Genomic DNA, 18,559 nt, shown 5'->3' with positions numbered 1-18,559 from the left:
CATTTGATGTAAATATCAAGAAATGCAGCATATTAAACTGTTGAATAATAGAAGAGATGGAAGTCCTATGGTCTGGGATTTCTAAAAATCAGATTGAATGCCAGCTATTGAAATGCAGAGAGTAATCTTTCCTATTCCCCAGGATGCCATGAAATACATCTGCCTTAAAAAGATTCCTGTCTCCTCCCAGCCCCTTCCTGTGCAAGTTCCATATGTTTTAAAGCCTGCACCAGGAGATGCAGAAATAGCAGAGGATAAATTGTTCTTAATAATGAATAAACACTCTTCCTATCTTTTGATTGTGTAATCTTCTCTCTGCTTCCACCCCTCCCTGATTAAGATTACAGTCTTTTCTCAAATGTAGTATTCAAGTAATTATCTTCAAACTGTTTTGCTCCACTCAGAGGCAAAAAAAAGGCTTTACTGGGATGGGAAATGAGGGTATTTGTAGCAGTAACCCAAAGATTTGTTGGCAGAGGACATTTTTTACCATGATTTGTCTGAGACTGGTTGTTTTTTTTCTGCTAGAAATGCTGCCTACAGGTGGTGTGAGACTCTTTCTCAGGAGTTTTCCTCTCTGGCCACATTATTTTCTTAAGTCTTTAGATTTTAAAATTATTGACAACATTAAAGGCCATTAGTAAATTTGTTTATTTGCATGTGCCCACTCATTTGCACAGCAAAGAGCTTGACTAAGAAATATTAAGCAAAGAGAAAAATGTAAAAAGCTGACTTCTATGCCATAACACAGTTCGTGACAGGGGAGGGAGCTATTTCTATTTAGCAATTCCTACCTTTTTTCCACCCTCTGTATTTTGGTTCCCAAACGTAGGAAGCAAAGACAAATTTCAGAAGATAAATAAAGAAGTTGGTTTTTTATTTTTTTCCTTTTGATATGAAAAAGGCAATTTAAAATACAGCTAAATATTTGTAAACTTAGGAAATGCCAGCTCTTGCTTGGCATAAATGATCACAGGTTTATTCATTTTGATTTCAGCATGACTATTTACACTAGAGGAGGATCTATACCACTTCTATTTCAGTAGGTGTTAAAGTACAGGACTTCACTCACTCTAGTACCAGTTTTAATGATCAATAGTACACTTGGGCAACATTAAACCACTGCTTTTAGACTTTTCACACTACTACAATCTATGTTAGAACACATTGAAAAATAGTTTCTGGCCATTTCTGATTTGATACTAATGTACAATGAAATATGGATTAAAGAACTACAGGGGAAGGTTTGCCATGTCCAAGTGTAAATCACATATATTTTACTGTAGACAAACATGCTTTGTACATCTGCAATGTCACATATTTATGCTTAGAAAATCAACATATCCTGCACTGCAGAAACAAGGATCTTAGATAAGAAGCTGAATATAAAATGTTAGCAAAGTGCTGCAAGAAAGAGCAAGGACAGGAAGAAGAAGAAGCAGGGAAGAGGTGGCACCTTGTCCATGGAGACAATTACTGGAATGATCTGTTTAATTCTGCAGCCCAATTTCCAAACTGACAATGAAAATAAGAAATATTCAGAAAATGAAAAGTAGGATGTCTGGAAAAGATATTTTATTGAGAGTGAATTATAAAACTGAATATATATGGTTTATCTGAGTATGGTGTAGGAGATGACTTTCTTGAAGTCAAGGAAGCAGTGATGTGAAAAATCATGCAATAATAAGTTATTAAAACCAGTAACTCTTCTGATCCTTACACAGACTGTGACAGCATCACTGACAGCACTGGAGCCTTGCTATTATGTGAGTCAGAATAAGTTCATAGTGGGGGGTTTCTGTGATGGTACTTTATCCCCAGGTAAATTCAATCTGTGCTCTGATTTGCACTTGCCTGAAAAGACGTTCAAAATCAGCCCCAAACTCAATCTTGGATATATGTACAAATTATAAATACCTGGAATGGAACAGATTAAGACTGGTTAAAATAAAGAATTAGCTCAAAATTAAAGGGAAAACAATGTATAACCATAGCCTGTAAAATGTCCTGACATCCTTGAAAACCAAGATTCTGTATTTCTGCACACTCATATTATGAACTTAAAAGCATGAATACGTTTTATTCCTTGCTAGGTTTGTTCTTCTACTTGGAAAACATTTATTCTGCTTCTTGTTTACACTGAATTTAGAATTAATGTGACTGTTCTGGTTGAGCAAAAGCAACCTTGACTTGTATTAGGCATCATTTTATCATGCCAAGGTATCTTGTGTAAAAACGTAACATGAACACAGTTCTCAGAATTAAGCTAGTTAATAATTACCATATAAACAGGTCAAGGATCAAAAGAGACAGTAAATTCTTGTGAAGTGTGTTTAGATTATATTTCCAAATTACAATACTGAAAGCCAGAGCTGTCTTAATGTGTATAGAATAAATCTAACACCCGGGGTGAAATACCATGGCCTCAGTGAATGTTTTTCACAGAAAAATAATCAAAATAATCATGCCAGCAGTTCATTTGGGTAAAATAATACACTGTTGGCATTAGTGAAATATATCTTAGGTATAATAATATTTACCAAAAACTTACATAAACCAAGCCATGTTGTCTTTAATACTGTAGAAATAAACAGAAACCCCAACTGAGAGACTCCAGTCCAGTTTCCTGATGAGTTTCTCAACCTAAAAACCATTTCCCTAGTTGAACTGTCAGCAAGACACCACTGAAAACTGAACGTGTATCTGTAATTTAACATCTTAAATACACACACCTTCAATAAAACCTCTTGAGTGGGTTTGCTGGTGCTGAACAGGATCATTCTGGAGCAGGGAATGTGATGTGTGGGCACGGGCAGAGGATGAGCACAAAACTGCTCCAGGTGTGATGGGGGAAAGACCTGCCTGCTGGAATCAGGGTGTGTGAGGAGTCCCAGGACAACAGGTACCAACAAAGGTCTGGCAGCACAGATTTAAAGCTGGAAAACCAGCTGGTGGCACCTGGAAAACCCAGCCAGGTCCCAGCACTCCTCTCCTTCAAAAGGCTCAAGGTCTGTGTCACCCACACCCCCTGTTCCTACCCCCGTTTCTGGTGTTACCATTATCAGCTGTTAGCAGTTAATAATTACCATAGGCTTAACAAGCTAATCATAGCCTGGCTGTGCCACCTGTTTGTGCTTTACCACTGAATGACTCACAAAATCACAGAATCAGACTGCTTTAGGTTGGAATGGACCTTAAACTCCTCTCGTTCCACCCCCTGCCATGGGCAGGGACACCTTCCACTAGCCCAGGTTTCTCCAAGCCTGGCCTTGGACACTTCCTGAGTGGCTCCACTCCCTCTGCAGCTTAGGGCATGGTCACCTTTGATCCTTTCAAAATGTTTCATGTTTCATTACATGGAATCAAGAGCATAATAACACCAGACTGAAGCTGGGGACGATCATGGAAGCAGCTGGAGTCAGGCAAATGTTATTTCCAGCTGAACTTGCTTGTGTTGTTTTAGTTGGCCAAAACTCAGGACATAAGTGGCTCAGGCTCAAGAGTTTGTAATGCAGATGGCAAATACATGTAGGACTAATATACAGTCAAGTGACAATGTGAGAGTGATAACCTTGCAGATTTGCTGAGGACTGAACAATGCAGTTTCTTACACTTGAATTATTTTTCAGATGTTTTCCTTCCGCAGAAAATTTGGGGTTTTATATTCAATCAAAATATTTGCCGAAAATACTTCTCTAAAACTACAAACCAAACCAAAACCACTCAACCAAACCACTCAACCAAAAACCCACAACAAAACAGTTTTATTTTTCTTCAAAAAGTTGGAAGTGGAAAAGAAAGTAGTTCAACGCCCCAGCAGGGACCTGACCAGAACACAGTCCTTTCTCACTGATGTCCCACCACTCATCCAGCCAAGCAACACCATGAAAACTGAATAACTGAGTTGAATGTGTCCCTCATTTTTATATTAGATTTTAATGTTTCTTTACTTCTAATAAAAGCAATGTGGAATCTAAATTCCACTCAAATGGCAAATCCATCCTGTGAATCAAAACTGCAAAAACAGTTATAGAAAACAATTAAATCTGCATGTGCTTCTTTTGGAGCTTGGAAGGAATTGAAAAAAAATAAAAAACTCAGGTCCTATCAGTCACTATAAAAACATGCAATAACGGGGAAAGGTCTCAGCAAAGCAGGAACAGCACAGATGAGTAAACACAGCTGAGCAGAAACGTGTGTGGTTCATTCAGTTGTTTGCCAAAGCGCCCTTACTTCAGTACTTTATTTACAGAGAAAAAATAGCCCATCTTTGGAGTCATGTGCTGTTCCTGGCTCCCCAACCTCCCGCTTATCTCGGGGGTTAACCAGCATTTGGGGGTATAAATAGTTTGGCTACTTTGGTAGCCGGCTTTTGGCTCTTTTATTCGACGGGAGAAGCAGCCAGACGGGAAAAATCAGCTTTCAAGGTTGGTCCTTTCTGCTTCCTTTTCAGAGACAGGAGTGTTAAGAGCAGGAGGGGTGGCAGCGCTGATGAGATCAGACAGGCGGGTCGGAGTAAACAAACGAAGAGCTGCTGCTTTCCCCCTCATTTCTGTGTTAATTTGATGCCACCTCCGCGGGTCTGACATTTGGAGGGCGGAGGGTGCGAGCAGCACCAGCTGGAGCTGTGACAGCTCCTCGTCCAGGGCTCCGGGTGCTCCCCTGTCCTTCATCCTGAACTCTGGACCGGCCCCTCGGAGGATGCTGGTCCTGCAGGCTTTGCCTCTGGCACTGGCCCAGAAGGGCTGGAGGGTGTTCCGAGCTCCAGCCAGCCATGAGAATCTGGGAAAATGAACTGAACTGCCCCCCGAGCCCTGGGCAGGCTGCTAGACATGCCTGGCCCTGGGCTTTGAGCTGCTCACACAGCATGGACTAAAGGTGTTAAGCAGGAAATCAGGGTGTGTGTGTGTGTATGTGTTTCCTCTATTTTGGAATCTCCAAACTAGAATGAACTGATTGCTGATGGCTAAAAATATCATGTTGTTTGTCCTTTCTACGCTCTTTATTGTTGAAAATGCAAAAAATAGAAAGGAATCCTAAATCATGGGAAGGAACGGAAGGTTGGAAGGACTCTAAAGATCATTTCCAATCCCTTGCCATGGGCAGGGATGGCACCCACCAGATCAGGTTGCTCAGGGTCCCATATGCTCTTATATATATTGCAATACTTTACTATTATATTTTACTACTGAAAAATCTCTTCTTAGACCACAAAAGGGACATATAGACACCTCTGTGCCCCACTGGGGGACACCGAGAGACTCTACAACATGTACAGACATATGGAAAAACAAGGGGATGGTTTTCACCCAGGTGGGGTCACCCCTGTGCAAAGGGGACTGGTGTAGGAACTATCAGAGCTGCAGAGGAGCAAAACACATCCTCTAAATCTAAACATTAAAAAAAAAAATCTAAAATGGGTGCAAAAAAAAAAAAATCAATGTCAGCCTTTGCAGAAAATATTGGATGTAGAATTAGCATTAGGTGGTGTAAACTGAATGAGGTAAAATGAGGCATCAGAGTGGAAGGAAACTGCGTGAATTCTTTTCTCTTTAAAGTGCTAGCAGGACATGAAGGTGGAATTAAAATGTTTTAAATGTCAGCTGCTTGCATCGCCCAGATCCCACGGGGAGTTTCCCAACCATCAAAACTCCAGCCATACTAAATGCACTCACACTTGTGCTGCAGTTTTGCAGCTCTTCCTCTCTCTGGCTGATCACGCTGGTTATAAACAGAACCCACGGACCACACACTTCTGAGCTCATTCCCTGCTCCTCCACTGGCACAGAAGGGGTGGCAGAAAGGTGGATGTGTCTTTCTTTGTGCTGCAGTCGTGCCGTGAGATCAGCAAAGCTCAGACTGAGGTTTAGCAGCACTCCAAGGTGCCTTCCCAGCGTGCTCGTTGCTTATGCTGGGAGGGTTCTGAGCTTTCAGGGCTGGGGAAGCTCGTCAGAGGTTGTTTGCAGCTAATCCTTGGTCACAGCTCAACAAGGCACTGCTGATATCCCAGAGCTTTCACAGTTAACAATCCCAACCATAATGTAACATGCCTGATTGCTCAGAGACAAGCTCTGAGGGATTATTCCTTCTTCTCCAGCTTCCTCAGGACACAGGAGTTGTGCTCAGCTTTTCCCTTCTCCTTTCCCTTTTGTCTCCCAGCTGGCCCCAAGGGCTCCTGCAGCAGCCAGGGGTGGACTGTGGCACAAATAAGTTAATTATTAGCTGCCACAGCCCTGGGGTCAATAATGCTGGTAACTTCTGATTAACACGTGTGATGCTGCAGTAGTGGTCAGTTAAATCTTTGCATTCTCCCTCCTGGGATTGATCTCATTTTATAGATTTGCCAGCATCTGTGCTGTTTTTGGACCCTGGAGAAGCCAGGCTGCTCTGTCAGGATCCCAGAGCTCCTCATCTTCTCCACCTTGGCATAAACCTCTCTGCATTTTTCCATAGCCAGCACACTTTCAGTGAGCAACAGCAGTAAATCATTGCATTTCTAAGAATCCTTAAAAATGAAGTTCCCAGGCTTTCCCAGCTCTAAAACCCTTAGAAAGGCTTTCCTTCCCTTTCTACACCTGGTTTTCTCTGGTAGGAGTATGACTGTTACACAGCAATTTTCTTTCCATGTTTTTAAAGTGGCTGATTTTAATTTGGATGTATTTTCCCCCGAAAATCCTTTCAGTCAATATGGAATTACATAAAGCAGCTTTCTGGAGAGAAAATACAGCTGGAGAAGTTTCCTCTGAGAGGTGTGTGTGTATTGGGGCATGTGGGTGCGTGGTCTGCACAGAGAAAACAGTTGCCTCCTGCCTGGAACCAAATCAGTTCTCTCAGTGCCTTGCAGAGGGGAATATTGGTGAAAAGCTGCGGAGAAAAGAAGGAATCTGAGAGAAATGTGGAAAAGAAGAGTCTGGATACCCAGCTCCTCCTGTCTCAGTGCCATGCAAACAGCCTGCAGACCATTCAGTGACAGGACAAATTCGATCTCAATATTCACTCCAGGACATCCCAGCCCTGCTTTGCACCACTTGCCCTCCTTTTATTTCCTTTGCTTCTTTATCCCTGTTCCCAGAGTTTCTCTGATTCAAGAAATGGTCTTCTCTCATTTTTCTCCCCCCAAAACAAAGCTGTAAAGTAGATGGGGTGGATGAGGCCAGAACAGCTCCAGGGGTCCTGTACACCAAATGAGGAAGGTACAAGGACTGACTCTTGGGACCTTCATTTCTGTGCAGAATAACTGTTTTTCAAAAAATATTTATTTATGTAAGTCTTGGCACTATCACTTTTGATGGTCTGAGCTGATCTCTAAGAAATAAAATGAAATAATGATGTATTTATATATTTCTGATCCTTCCACATCAAGAATGATGCTCTCAAATAGGGACAGGGTGATGCTGGGAAAGTAAATTTTTTGTTATCCCCCAAAACCCTGATAGACTGAAACAGATTGACTTGGCTTAGAAATATGGTGCAGCTAATAAAGATGTTTCCCTCTTATAAATCTAACCATAAAGAACCATCCAGGAAGAGAGAATATAAGAAGAAATTATAAAATTCATAATGAAATTTTATTATACATTTATCTGGAAAGGGGAGTAAGGTTTCTAATCACCAGTGACTGAGATTTTCAAAGGTTTTACATTAGGAGCAAAGTGGGTGAGAAACAATAAGATTATGCTTAATCAAGTAGTGAGTGAAGTAATATATGATGATTTTTTTATAACAGTGGAGATCTGGGCATGGCACAGTAAGTCTTAAGGAACTGCACTGTGAAAAAAATCCAATTCTGATTTTTGTTAACAATATGTTCAGAAGGAAAAAAATGGGCAGAAGTTACCAGCCTGCTCCAGCAAACAGATGTTTTGGGGTTTATTATGGTTAGTGGGCCTCTCTAGCTTAATTAAACTCTATTCTTATCAGCTAAGTAACACTGAGGTATATAAGGAAAGGGAGATGCTACAGTTTTAACAAAATAAACAAGTAAACTCAGCTTTACCATAATCTTTCTATCTGAGAACAAGAGAAAGGAAAAGGAGGCACTGGAAAATCCATATTTTAAAAAAAATTATAGATATTCTTACCAATACCAATAAAATCAGGGATACTCCCTGAATTCCTTTCAAGGGGGAAATCCACTGTTGATTTCCATCAGAAGAGGGACCATCAAGATTTCCCAGCTGCTAATCTGAATCCATTAATGTCTGTATTGGCAGATTCAGAAATCTTCATCTGGATGAAACTTCCTTTACTATTTTTTCCAGATAGCTGCATTTACTGGAAAATGAGCTATGTGTGTGTATATATATAAAAATAAATATATATATATATTCACTATTTATATATATATTCACTATTTATAGATATATATATTTATTATTATGAGCTGTATAAGTATATATATCGTTACTTCCATGCTGAACATCTGCATACATGCATGTTATCACTTAAACCTTTAAGGTTTTACTTTGTATTTAAAGACTCCTTTTGATGCTTCATGCCATTCATTCAGATATAACAGCAATGTGTTCCACAGCAGCAACATGGCTCCCACGTATTTTATTTTTTTTTAATATATATGAGGGAAAAATGTGTTTTATCTGCCTTGCAGAGCTTCAGACACATGGAATGTTGAAAAGAAAGATTGTCTTTGTTCTGATTTATGAGCAACCAAGGGGAGATTCCCCCCCTTGGGATGTTTTTGCTGAAGTGGAACCACTTGGAGATTGAGCTTCCTCCCTGGGTGCCCTGATAGTCTGGTGGGTGCTATTCCAATCTGAGCTGAAGCACAAGTATTTATTGCAAGAGAGGAGTGCAGAATATTTGCTGAGTAAGCCAAGACTTTTTGCATTATGCCAGGGATTTAAAGGGACAAAAAAAAAAAAATCAGTCCCAGCAGCAAGTCTCGGGGCACTCCATATTAACCTCTCTGTATGGCAAGAATTAGATCTTTTTTCTTCTCCTTTGTTTTCTCTATCTCATGATTACCTTTTAATCCATGGCAGAAATTTACCTTTTACACTGTAGTTTTCAAATTTCTATAATAGGCTTTGGTGATGGATTGGGTCATAAGCCTTTTAAAAGTACCACTGAATGATCTCCTTAGGTTGGTTTTTATTCTGTGAACCTTTCTGCTGGCACTCAACAGATCTGTGGGACAACATTTTTAACTATTCCAAAAGGGGAGGGGGGAGGATTTCCCCCTCTCTCACCACTTTGTAAATGTTTTGGGGTTTAATATTCACATTTATCAGTGTTTGTAACACTGGACTGGACACACCAGGAGTTGCTTGTCGATAGTTTGGACAGGAGGAAATCTGGAAATGTCCAACATATAATTATCCTCTTCCTGAAAGGACAGATTCACTTCTAAATAGATGGACAGAAAAACAGGCTATAAAGTGCTACTGTTCAGTAGCTAAAAATCTGGTGGTATCCTCTGGGAGACTATTTTAGGAGAGGGAGCAACTGTGCAGCCTGTAATGTGCCACTGCAGTGTGATCCACAAGCCAGGATGGTCCCAGCTCCCCACTGGGAGCTGAATAACCTGAGTTGTGTTTCTTGTGTTACAACAATCCCTGATCCAGTGTATTCCCACTGAGGTGCATGAAAGAAAAGGAGCCTTTCCCCTTCTTCTTTTTAGTCTGAGCTAAAAGGTTTTTTTCTTGGAGTACTTTGAGGGAAGGCAGAGGCCGGTATGTGTTGCATCAGTTGAGGAGGAAAGGACACAGCCTGGAAAAGCTCCCCAGAGCCAAGGACAAAGCTGAAGGGTAGTTGAGGAAGAATCCTAAAATGTTTGGGAATATTAAGAAGAGAATAAATAGTCAAATGCTTAGTGATTTGGATGTTAAAATTCAACTAAATCCTTTCTAAAAGTGACTCTCAGTTATTTCATGTAGGTTTAAAGATTTGGGATCCTGGTTTAGTTTTGTGTTGTGGGGCAGTCTTATCTCTTGTGTCACAAGCCCATAAAACTGGTTTTATGGAATTACCTAGTTTTATGATGGAAATTATCAGGACCCAGCCTTGAATCTTAACCAGGTTTGCTTTTCCCTTTATCTCACGTGTAGCTCCCAGGGGGTGGGTTCAAAGCAAACTGAAAGGAACCATTTTTCATGGCTCATGTCCCAGTGCAGTGGATTTTGCCACCAGATGTTCTGGACGCTGAATGTTTCCAAGGTTGCAAAAAGTGCTTGGTTGAATCCAAGGAAGAAAAACTGGGTGGCAACAGGAGGCAAAAAACTCTTACTGAGGCTCCATTTTATGCTGGCTGGGAAGTTTTACTTGCATCAGTTTATGTTTTGTCTGCTCTTCTACTTTACTTTTGCAAAGTTCCCTGGTTTTGGACAGAGTCCAGAGAAGGCCACAGAGATGAGTAGAGGGATGAAGTACCTCTGCTGTGAGGAAAGGCTGAGAGGTTTGGGATTGTTCAGCCTGGAGAAGAGAAGGCTCTGAGGAGACCTTATTGTGGCTTTTCAGTTCCAGAAGGGAGATGATAAGAAGGCTGGAGAGGGAACTTTTACAAGGGCCTGGAGGGACAGAAAAGGAGAAATGGCTTCAAACTGAAAGAGAGGTTTAGATTAAATATTGGGAAGAATTTTTTCCCTGTAAGGGTGGGGAGGCCCTGGCACAGGTTACCCAGAGAAGCTGTGGATGCCCCATCCCTGGAAGTGCCCAAGGCCAGGTTGGAGCAACCTGGGATAGTGGAAGGTGTCCCTGCCCATGGCAGGGCTTGGAACTGAATGACCTTTAAGGTCCCTTCCAACCCAAACCATTCTGTCATTCTATGATTTGTTGATTTACCTTTGCTCAGACTCTGCATGACCATTCTTGCACATTCTTCATTTAATTAAAAATGTTAAGACTTCCCTGCAGTTACCATATCCCCGCAGTTAACAAATCTCTGCAGTTAACACATACAAAGTGTCTCTTTAGTCATGTGGAAAAGTAATCCTGAATCACACCACTGTCTGAGGTGACCAGTCTTGTAGAAAAAAAAAATCTTCTCTGTTTAGTTGTGATTAACTTAAAAACTATGTAACGGGGAACCTGGAAAGATTAAATCTGTTCAGAAGTTAGCAAGGAAAATAAATATTCAGGTATAAACTATCAAAAAGGGTAATCTGAAAAACATTCTGAATAAATTATGGATGAGGTCAGCATGGCAGAAGCATTCATAAGATTCAAAGGGTTAGTGCAGTGCATTGAGGTTCCAACTGCAAAGGGACACCATGTCCAACATCTTCATTAATCCCTACATATCCAAGGCATCCTCAGAGATCTCTCCTAGGCACACTCTTGATTTTTGAGATAATGTAGAGTTTTGAAAGACTGAAATGGTCTATGCAAGGGGTAGAAATGCAGTAGTGAAAATTAGGTGCAGCTATGAAATTAATGGAAGCTTCGTTGGAAATTGCACTGTGTGTAACACCAGGGTCAGCTGTGCAGTGTTTGCATCCTAAGCCTGTGCTGCTGATAAGCCTTTTTTTAATTATTATTTTAAATTATTTTTTTTTATTATTTTATTTTTATTATTTTAATAATTTTACTTCTACTGCTTATTTTAATTTTTTTTTTGTACCTGAATTTCAGCAAACGCTGCTGGTGGTTTTCGAAGTGAGACGAAGTCCTGTGAAAAATACTGAGCTGTATAATCAGAAGCAAAATGAGTCTGAGGGGCTTGCTTTCCTTCTGGTTTTCTAGGATTTCAGATGAATAGCAGCCATGAGATGAGCCAGCTCTGTGGTGATGAATATTGCTTAAGGGCAACAGCACAACCTGGTGGTTTATGGTTATTCTAATGCATCAGATCAGGTATCTGCACAGAAAACACAGAAATATCCCTTCCCCACAAACATGCTCAGAATTGCAGCTGGCTTTCATTAGTTCATTCCTAAGATACTGTTTTACCTGAGGTTTTCAGAATAAATAGAAAAAAAACAGACTGTCAGGGCACTGCAAAAAGATAAAGTAGCAGATCCTTCCCAGCATCACTGACTGTGAAACCTCGAGGTGCAGTTCGTGCTGGATGTGTCTGAATTTTTATTCCAAGGTAATAGCTAGAGGTGTATAACTAAAAAGAAAAACTTGCAATATGCAGCATGCAAAATTTTTGAAAAATAGACAAAAGGAAAGTGTGTGTAGAAAAAAATGCAAGTTTGTCTTGCTCTTTCTATTATGTCGAAGCCAAGCAAAGTATAAAATGCATTTACACAGAAGGAATATTCAGACACCAATAATAACATTTATTTTCTTTCCTCTGTGTCTTCAGGGCAAGTGACGTTGGTCAGAGTGTATCTTCTGAGGTGGCAGTGAAGTGAAACGGGTGGCAAATGTGCTCAGACAGAATTTCCAAATAAAATTAATTACGTTTTGTGTTTTGCTGTGTTCTGAAGAACAGGCTGTTATTACTGGCAAAGCAGCTGGCACTGCTGTGGGTGCTGAACTAAATATCTTGCAAACTACATATTCAGGTCATTTATTGATCATGTAGAAGGGGACAAAAGCCATTGACTGTAACTAGAAAGGGGCTCCAGTCCAGTGCTGGGGCTGTTATTGAGATTGTGAGAGGCTTTTTCATAGAATCACAGAATTATAGAACGGTTTGGGTTGGAAGGGACTTTAAATCTCATCTTGTTCCAAATTCCTGCCATGGGCAGGGACACCTTCCATACACCAGGTTGCTCAGAGCCCCATCCAGCCTGGCCTTCACCATCTCCAGGGACTGGGAATCCACAACCCTTCTGAGTTATTTATCTTCAGGCTGTGTCCAAAACACAGACTACTCAGTCCTGCTTGGCTTAATAGAAAGAACCTTTGATTTCACCTGGGTGGGTTTGGACCTGAGAGCAAAGGGATTTTAAAAGACACCTCCGGAAACACTGACGGACTAAAGTGCTCTGGGGCAAAAGTAGCATTATATTTATGCAACGAATATTCCTACAGGATTTTCCCCACAAAGAAATGCTGAGGTGTCTCTTTGCTTCATCTTTGTCCTTTAGCCCAGCTCATGGCTGAAGAATGACTCACAGTCCTGGTCCAAGAAAGCACTGAGTCCATGTGGAAGTGTGATTAATGCATTTAAACTCGCTCAAGTTTTATTTGTTTATGGTGATCAAATATATAAAGTGTGTCGAAATTCATGAAGATGATTATTATTCTGCTTTGGTTTATTACAGAGGAAACACATTATTACATAAATAGGACAAAATACTCTGAAGCCCAGTGATGACACTTCTGAAAAATTGTACAAAGAGCTTTGGAAAAGTGTAGAATAGGGAAAAAAAAAGGAAAAGATAAATAAGAGAAAGAATTGTTTTCTTTTTCTTGAGGGCCAAATTAGAGGACAAAATCATCAAAGACCAAATGCTGTTGTCCAAAACTTTTCCCTATAGCCCACTAAAGCACAGGGAGGTGATGTGGTTCCTGCATCCCACTAGAGCAGGTATGGGAATCATGCTGAGTTCTGCCACAGGTATCCACAACTATGGGCAGCAAACAAACCTCTGAGATGAAATGGCTTTGTGCCACCTTCCCACACATCCTGCCTCAGGGTGGAGGAACTCCAGATTATTTTCCAGCTTGCTGAAAAGGATTGGTGAGCACGGTGATGTCAAGTCTATCTGCTTGATGTGCTTTGATCACTCTCTAATTATATCCCATCAGCTGAGACACTGATTTGTGCTTTGCTCCCGAAGCAGAGACAGTTTTGATTGCTGGATGGAGCATCTCAGATCAGCTGGGTTGAGCTGACATGTCTCCATCAACCCCTCCAGCCACAGCTGCTGGGTGATGTCTGGGGCAGCACAGAAACTTCTGGGAGGGTGAGTCCTCCACTCTGCTTCCCCTGCTCTTTGCCAAAGTTAAGCCATACTTTCATCTTAGCAGAAAGAATTTGTTGGAAATAGTTTACTCTACTCCTTGGGGACACCTTCCTATCATGGAATCATTCAGGTTGGAAAAGCTCTCCAAGACCATCGAGTCGAACCATTAACCCAGCACTGCCAACCATGTCCTCAAGGGCCACAGCCTCAATTTTTTTTAACACTTCCAGGGATGGTGATCCCTCTGTTCCAGCCTGTTTCTGTTCCAGACAACCCTTTGAGTAAAGAAATCTTTCTTGCCATCCAGTCTAACCTCCCCTGGGGCAACTTGAGGACATTTCTTCTGGTCCTGTCACTTGTTACCTGAGAGCAGAGACCGACCCCCACCTGGCTCTGACCTCCTTTCAGGGTGTTGTAGAGAGCAAACTCTTGACAACTGAGTATCAAAAACCCTCTCAGAGAATAGTCACGTTCCCAGTTTTCATGCTCTCCCTTCTCCCTGTAAATGGAGGGAACATGGAGAGGGTCTGCATTGTTTTCACAGTGCCATTTATGCCCTGAAAACAAATGTTATATCAGCACTTCCAGTACATGTAGGAGGAGGAGCAACAGTCCTGTAGAACAAATTCAGTGTGTTCCCATATTTGTCCACCGAATTGTGTGTTCTCATTGCTGTAAATTTTGCACTAAATTATTTAGGTCAGCTTAAATTTGGAAAGCAACAGAATAAACACCATTTTTTTGCCTCATTTACATGTCTGTGATTATTGTGAAATGCTTTGCTTTCTAAATTAAAGTGATGCAAGCAGTCTGCCAGGAAAATAAGCAGCAGTATATTTTGGTTATGCTTCTGAAAAGCTGGTTGTGACACTCTCTCATTAACCCAGGAGTAGGTGGACACCTGGAAAGGGAAAATTCAGAAAACACTGGATATGTCCTAATTTTCTTGTGAACTAAAGAATATTTTGGGTCTTTGCCTAATGGTTTAAGTATATAGTGCTGCAGACATGGGCACTGCACACCTTTGGAGCTCTTGGGGTTGGTGTATCAATGTCCCTGATCCGGGGATTAAGGATTGCTAATGGCATGGAATGGATGCATTGTCAGGATACAGGGTATCACATTAAAAGTCATTAATAGCTCTGTCCTGTGCCCTGACATGATGCAATTCAGCAGCTGTCCCATGGAGAAACTCCTCAGGCATCCTGTCAAAGGTGGACATGCTAATAACTGGGATGGGACTGGCTCAGTGCATCCTGATGGTGCCAGAGTCCTTCCTGCTTCCCTCTCAGTGACTTGTCCTCAATGCCTGCCCTCATCCTACCTCTTGTTTTCGCTGCTGGGGAAATGCCAGAAGCTCCAGACTCCATTTCTGGCTGATCCTGTCTCAGGCAAACACCCCTCTGTTCCTCAGTGTATGGCAAGGAGCTTCCTATAAACAATTCCACATAACTGTCACCTCCCAGTGCCTTGCATTCCTTTGGTTATACGCTGACAAATGTTGCTTTGTGGGTTTCAGTGTGTGTGAGTCCCATCTTTCTGCTCCCACCAGATGCCACTTATGTTAAATGGAAAGCTTTTTGTCACCAAGGCTGCTCATACTGATCTTCTTTGCATTACTTGAAAATCCTGACTGAAAATCCAGTCATAGAGTGGCCCAGCACAGCTTTCCAAGTGAAAGGTTTGCTCCATATAAATCTTTGAATGTTTGCTATGTCCCATGCTGGTTATTATCACTGATGGGGTGTTCACTGTGGGGTCACTGTCATTTCCAGCAAATATTTTGGGTTTACCATACTTGGAGAATCTCACCCCGTTATTCAAGTGAGGCTGTTGGCTGTTGGTGTTTTCCTACCTCAAGATTTTTGGGTGAGGAGGAGGAGGCTGCAATATGCCTTCCTTTCAGCCACTTTATTGAATAAATATCCATTGATGAATAGGAAGCACCTCTGTAGCCTCTGCTTTGAATCTGCTTCTGTCTGTTCTGGTATAATTATGTCAGCAAAAATTCATCAATTTTACTCCTTGCCCATCTTCTCTGGAAAAAGCTTCAAAGTTTCTCTGTAAAACATTTGGATTCAGCCCCTTTTCCTATTTCATGCACCAATACTTAATTTTTGTACAGATTTTTATCGATTGTTTTTCTTAGTGTTATTTTATTTTGCTGTTTTATGGCTGCTGTTAACATTTACTGGGGAAACTATTTTTTACACTCTGCATGGGGACATCACTGCAGATTTTTTGGCTTCATGAATAGCCAACTAAAATTTGGGGTGTGTGGGGGGAGATGTAGAATGAAAAGAGGAGAGAAAAGGCAGCATAGGAAGGTTAGAAAATTGCTTTTCACTTTTCACATGGTTAAATCCTAAACACTGGTAAATGACTTTTCACTGGGGAGGACAGCTCATATCTGATATAAGCACAAGTGTGCTTGATCAGAAAATCAACACCACAGGCACTTCCATCTCTGTGCAACATTCCAAACTTTCCATGTTTTCAGCAGCCAGGGGTGAGATTTGCTTTTTTTTTTTTTCTTTTTTTTGGTGTGAACACGAAAATTAAACTCACTTGAACGCTTTCACTGAGCAAGCCTTAGCCATCCTGTATTCCTCCAGGGGCACTGGGAATACACTCACAGTCTTTTCCAAACTAAATGATTCTGTGATTCTACTCTGTGGAAGCTGTGCTCCTGTGGGATGGGCACTGGAAAGCAATCCATGTAAATCTCACCCAGCAGCACCCACCCACCTACCTGTGGGTTTTCTTCAGTGTGAGTGAGTTGCTGCTTTGGCAGAAAGGAAGGCACAGGGGTTTGTGCCATGTTATTCCATCTGTGCCTCCTGAATTCATTTCCAGACCGAATCCTCACTACAACCTTTATTATGATTGATTATTGTGCACACAAGATTCACAGCTGTGCTGGTGGCTCCAACAAGAAGCACTGGCAGTTCCTGGGCAGGCTGCTCCCAGGTGGCATTCCTGGGAGCCCAGGGATATTCTTCACTATCTTCCTTTGGGTATTGCCTGTGGTGACTTCTAGAAAATGTAATCTCTGAATTCCAAGGGCTGACTTCTGTTTACTGTGGAAAATAGATGGAAATGCTTCTTTTATTCAAGATTACCATCACAAATTCTTTATTTTTAGTGATATATTGAGAGAAAACCTACCACACTGCAGCTATAAAAGTGGGGTATTTAAAACAAACCAAAAAGAACAGTGTCTTAAAGTCCTGGGTGTCTGAATGCAATTCAGACTTTCTATGATCTTGGGCACATCTTTCAATTTCCCAGTATCCTTGGTCTGATAACTTAAATAGAAAGTCTTTCGGGTTGTAGACTGTCTTTGTGCATTTTGTACTGAACCTGCCTTCAGGCAAAATGGAGAGAATGAGCAGAGAGTTGTAACACTCCTGCAACCACTAAAACTGCCTCTTCTCCCCGAGGTCGGCAGGGTCTGCTCACAGTGCCAGGTTCTCTAGTGCTGCCCTGAAGTTTTCCTTCCCTGCTGCAACTCCTGCTAGGGGAAAATAGGCTTAGGGATCATTTTTGGTGTTAAAATGCTCTTACATGATAGAAGGAAAGGGACTGGGAGAAGTCAGTGCTGTTTCAGGCTTGTACATTTTCCTTCCTGCAAATGAAGGTGAGAGGAAGGAAAGATAAGGTTATGGGGTGGGTGAAACCATCAGGGATCTGCATAGGGTGGGATAATCATAAGCAGACTGTACTGCTATTAAACTAATGTAGAATAACTCTATCTCCTTTATAATATAATGTTCTCTAATAGTTATACCTGATTAATGTTTTAAGAACACTGTTGGAATTAATATGGCTTTAATATTTTGACTCGTGTCCTCAAAATTCGCATCGATCCTCACGTTTGGAGCATCACATTACCCTTCACTTAATGTTATGTACTTAATATATAAACACAGAGCAAGACCAGAGGAGGTCTCCTGTATTTTAGCACTCAGCCACCTGCTCTGACAAGGCTGTTGTTGAGGCAGATGGCCCCGTGATGGATTACCTGGGACTCACCAATCGCGGCGTCTTCCCGAAACATTTGCACAGATGTTCGTAACGAGGTTTTCATGATTCCACAACACTTGCACATCCACAGAAGGAAGGGAAGTCCTTCTCTTGGGAAGTCACCCAGCCTGAGAAGTTTGCTGCTCTGGTGGCTCTGAGCTTTCATGACCCTGTGACAGAGGACAGCCCGTGGTGCCCCAGAGGTGTCAAAACAAGCGCAGCCTCTTCCAGGGTCATTTGTTTTTTTCCCAAAGTTATATTTCTTTCCTGAAACACAAAGGCAAAGAGATCAAGTCTGCTGGGAATTATAGAAAATAAAGTAAAACTAGCTCTGGAATGTTTTTTTTTTTTTTGCCCTGATGCAGTTTTAGTGCAGAAAAATGAAACGTGTGTCCTGATGTGGCCAACACAGAATCGTTGTGGTTGGAAAAGCCCTCGAAGATCATTGAGTCCAACCACTAACCCAGCACTGCCAAGGCCACCATAAATCATGTCCATAAGTGCCACATCTACATGTCTTTTAAATCCCTCCATCAACACTTTCTTCCTTCTACTTGAGCAAAGCTGTTGGAAAGGGCTTTTCCAGCACGGGGGCTGCAGTGACCTCCCACACGTTCTCTCCCAAAAGCCTCAGACCTACCACAGGGCACCAGTGGATCTGAAACTTTATCTCGTGCCAAACACCTCGTTATTTCCACTAAAATCCACAGTTG

General features: G+C 41.5%; 1 protein-coding gene across 1 annotated transcript in view; it reads left to right on the top strand.

Moving 5' to 3' along the window:
- Positions 1–4,162: 4,162 nt before the first annotated feature.
- Positions 4,163–18,559, top strand: part of BCHE (butyrylcholinesterase) — a 50,783-nt gene continuing 36,386 nt past the window's right edge. Inside the window, exon 1 of the mRNA XM_008930034.2 lies at positions 4,163–4,427. The gene's annotated coding sequence lies outside the window, so the exon portion shown is untranslated. The remainder of the gene's footprint in view (positions 4,428–18,559) is intronic.

This window comes from Manacus vitellinus, unplaced genomic scaffold, assembly GCF_001715985.3.
Source record: "Manacus vitellinus isolate BGI_N305 unplaced genomic scaffold, ASM171598v3 scaffold_45_pilon, whole genome shotgun sequence".
NCBI classification, from domain to species: domain Eukaryota; kingdom Metazoa; phylum Chordata; class Aves; order Passeriformes; family Pipridae; genus Manacus; species Manacus vitellinus.
This window is presented reverse-complemented; position numbering and strand designations above follow the sequence as displayed.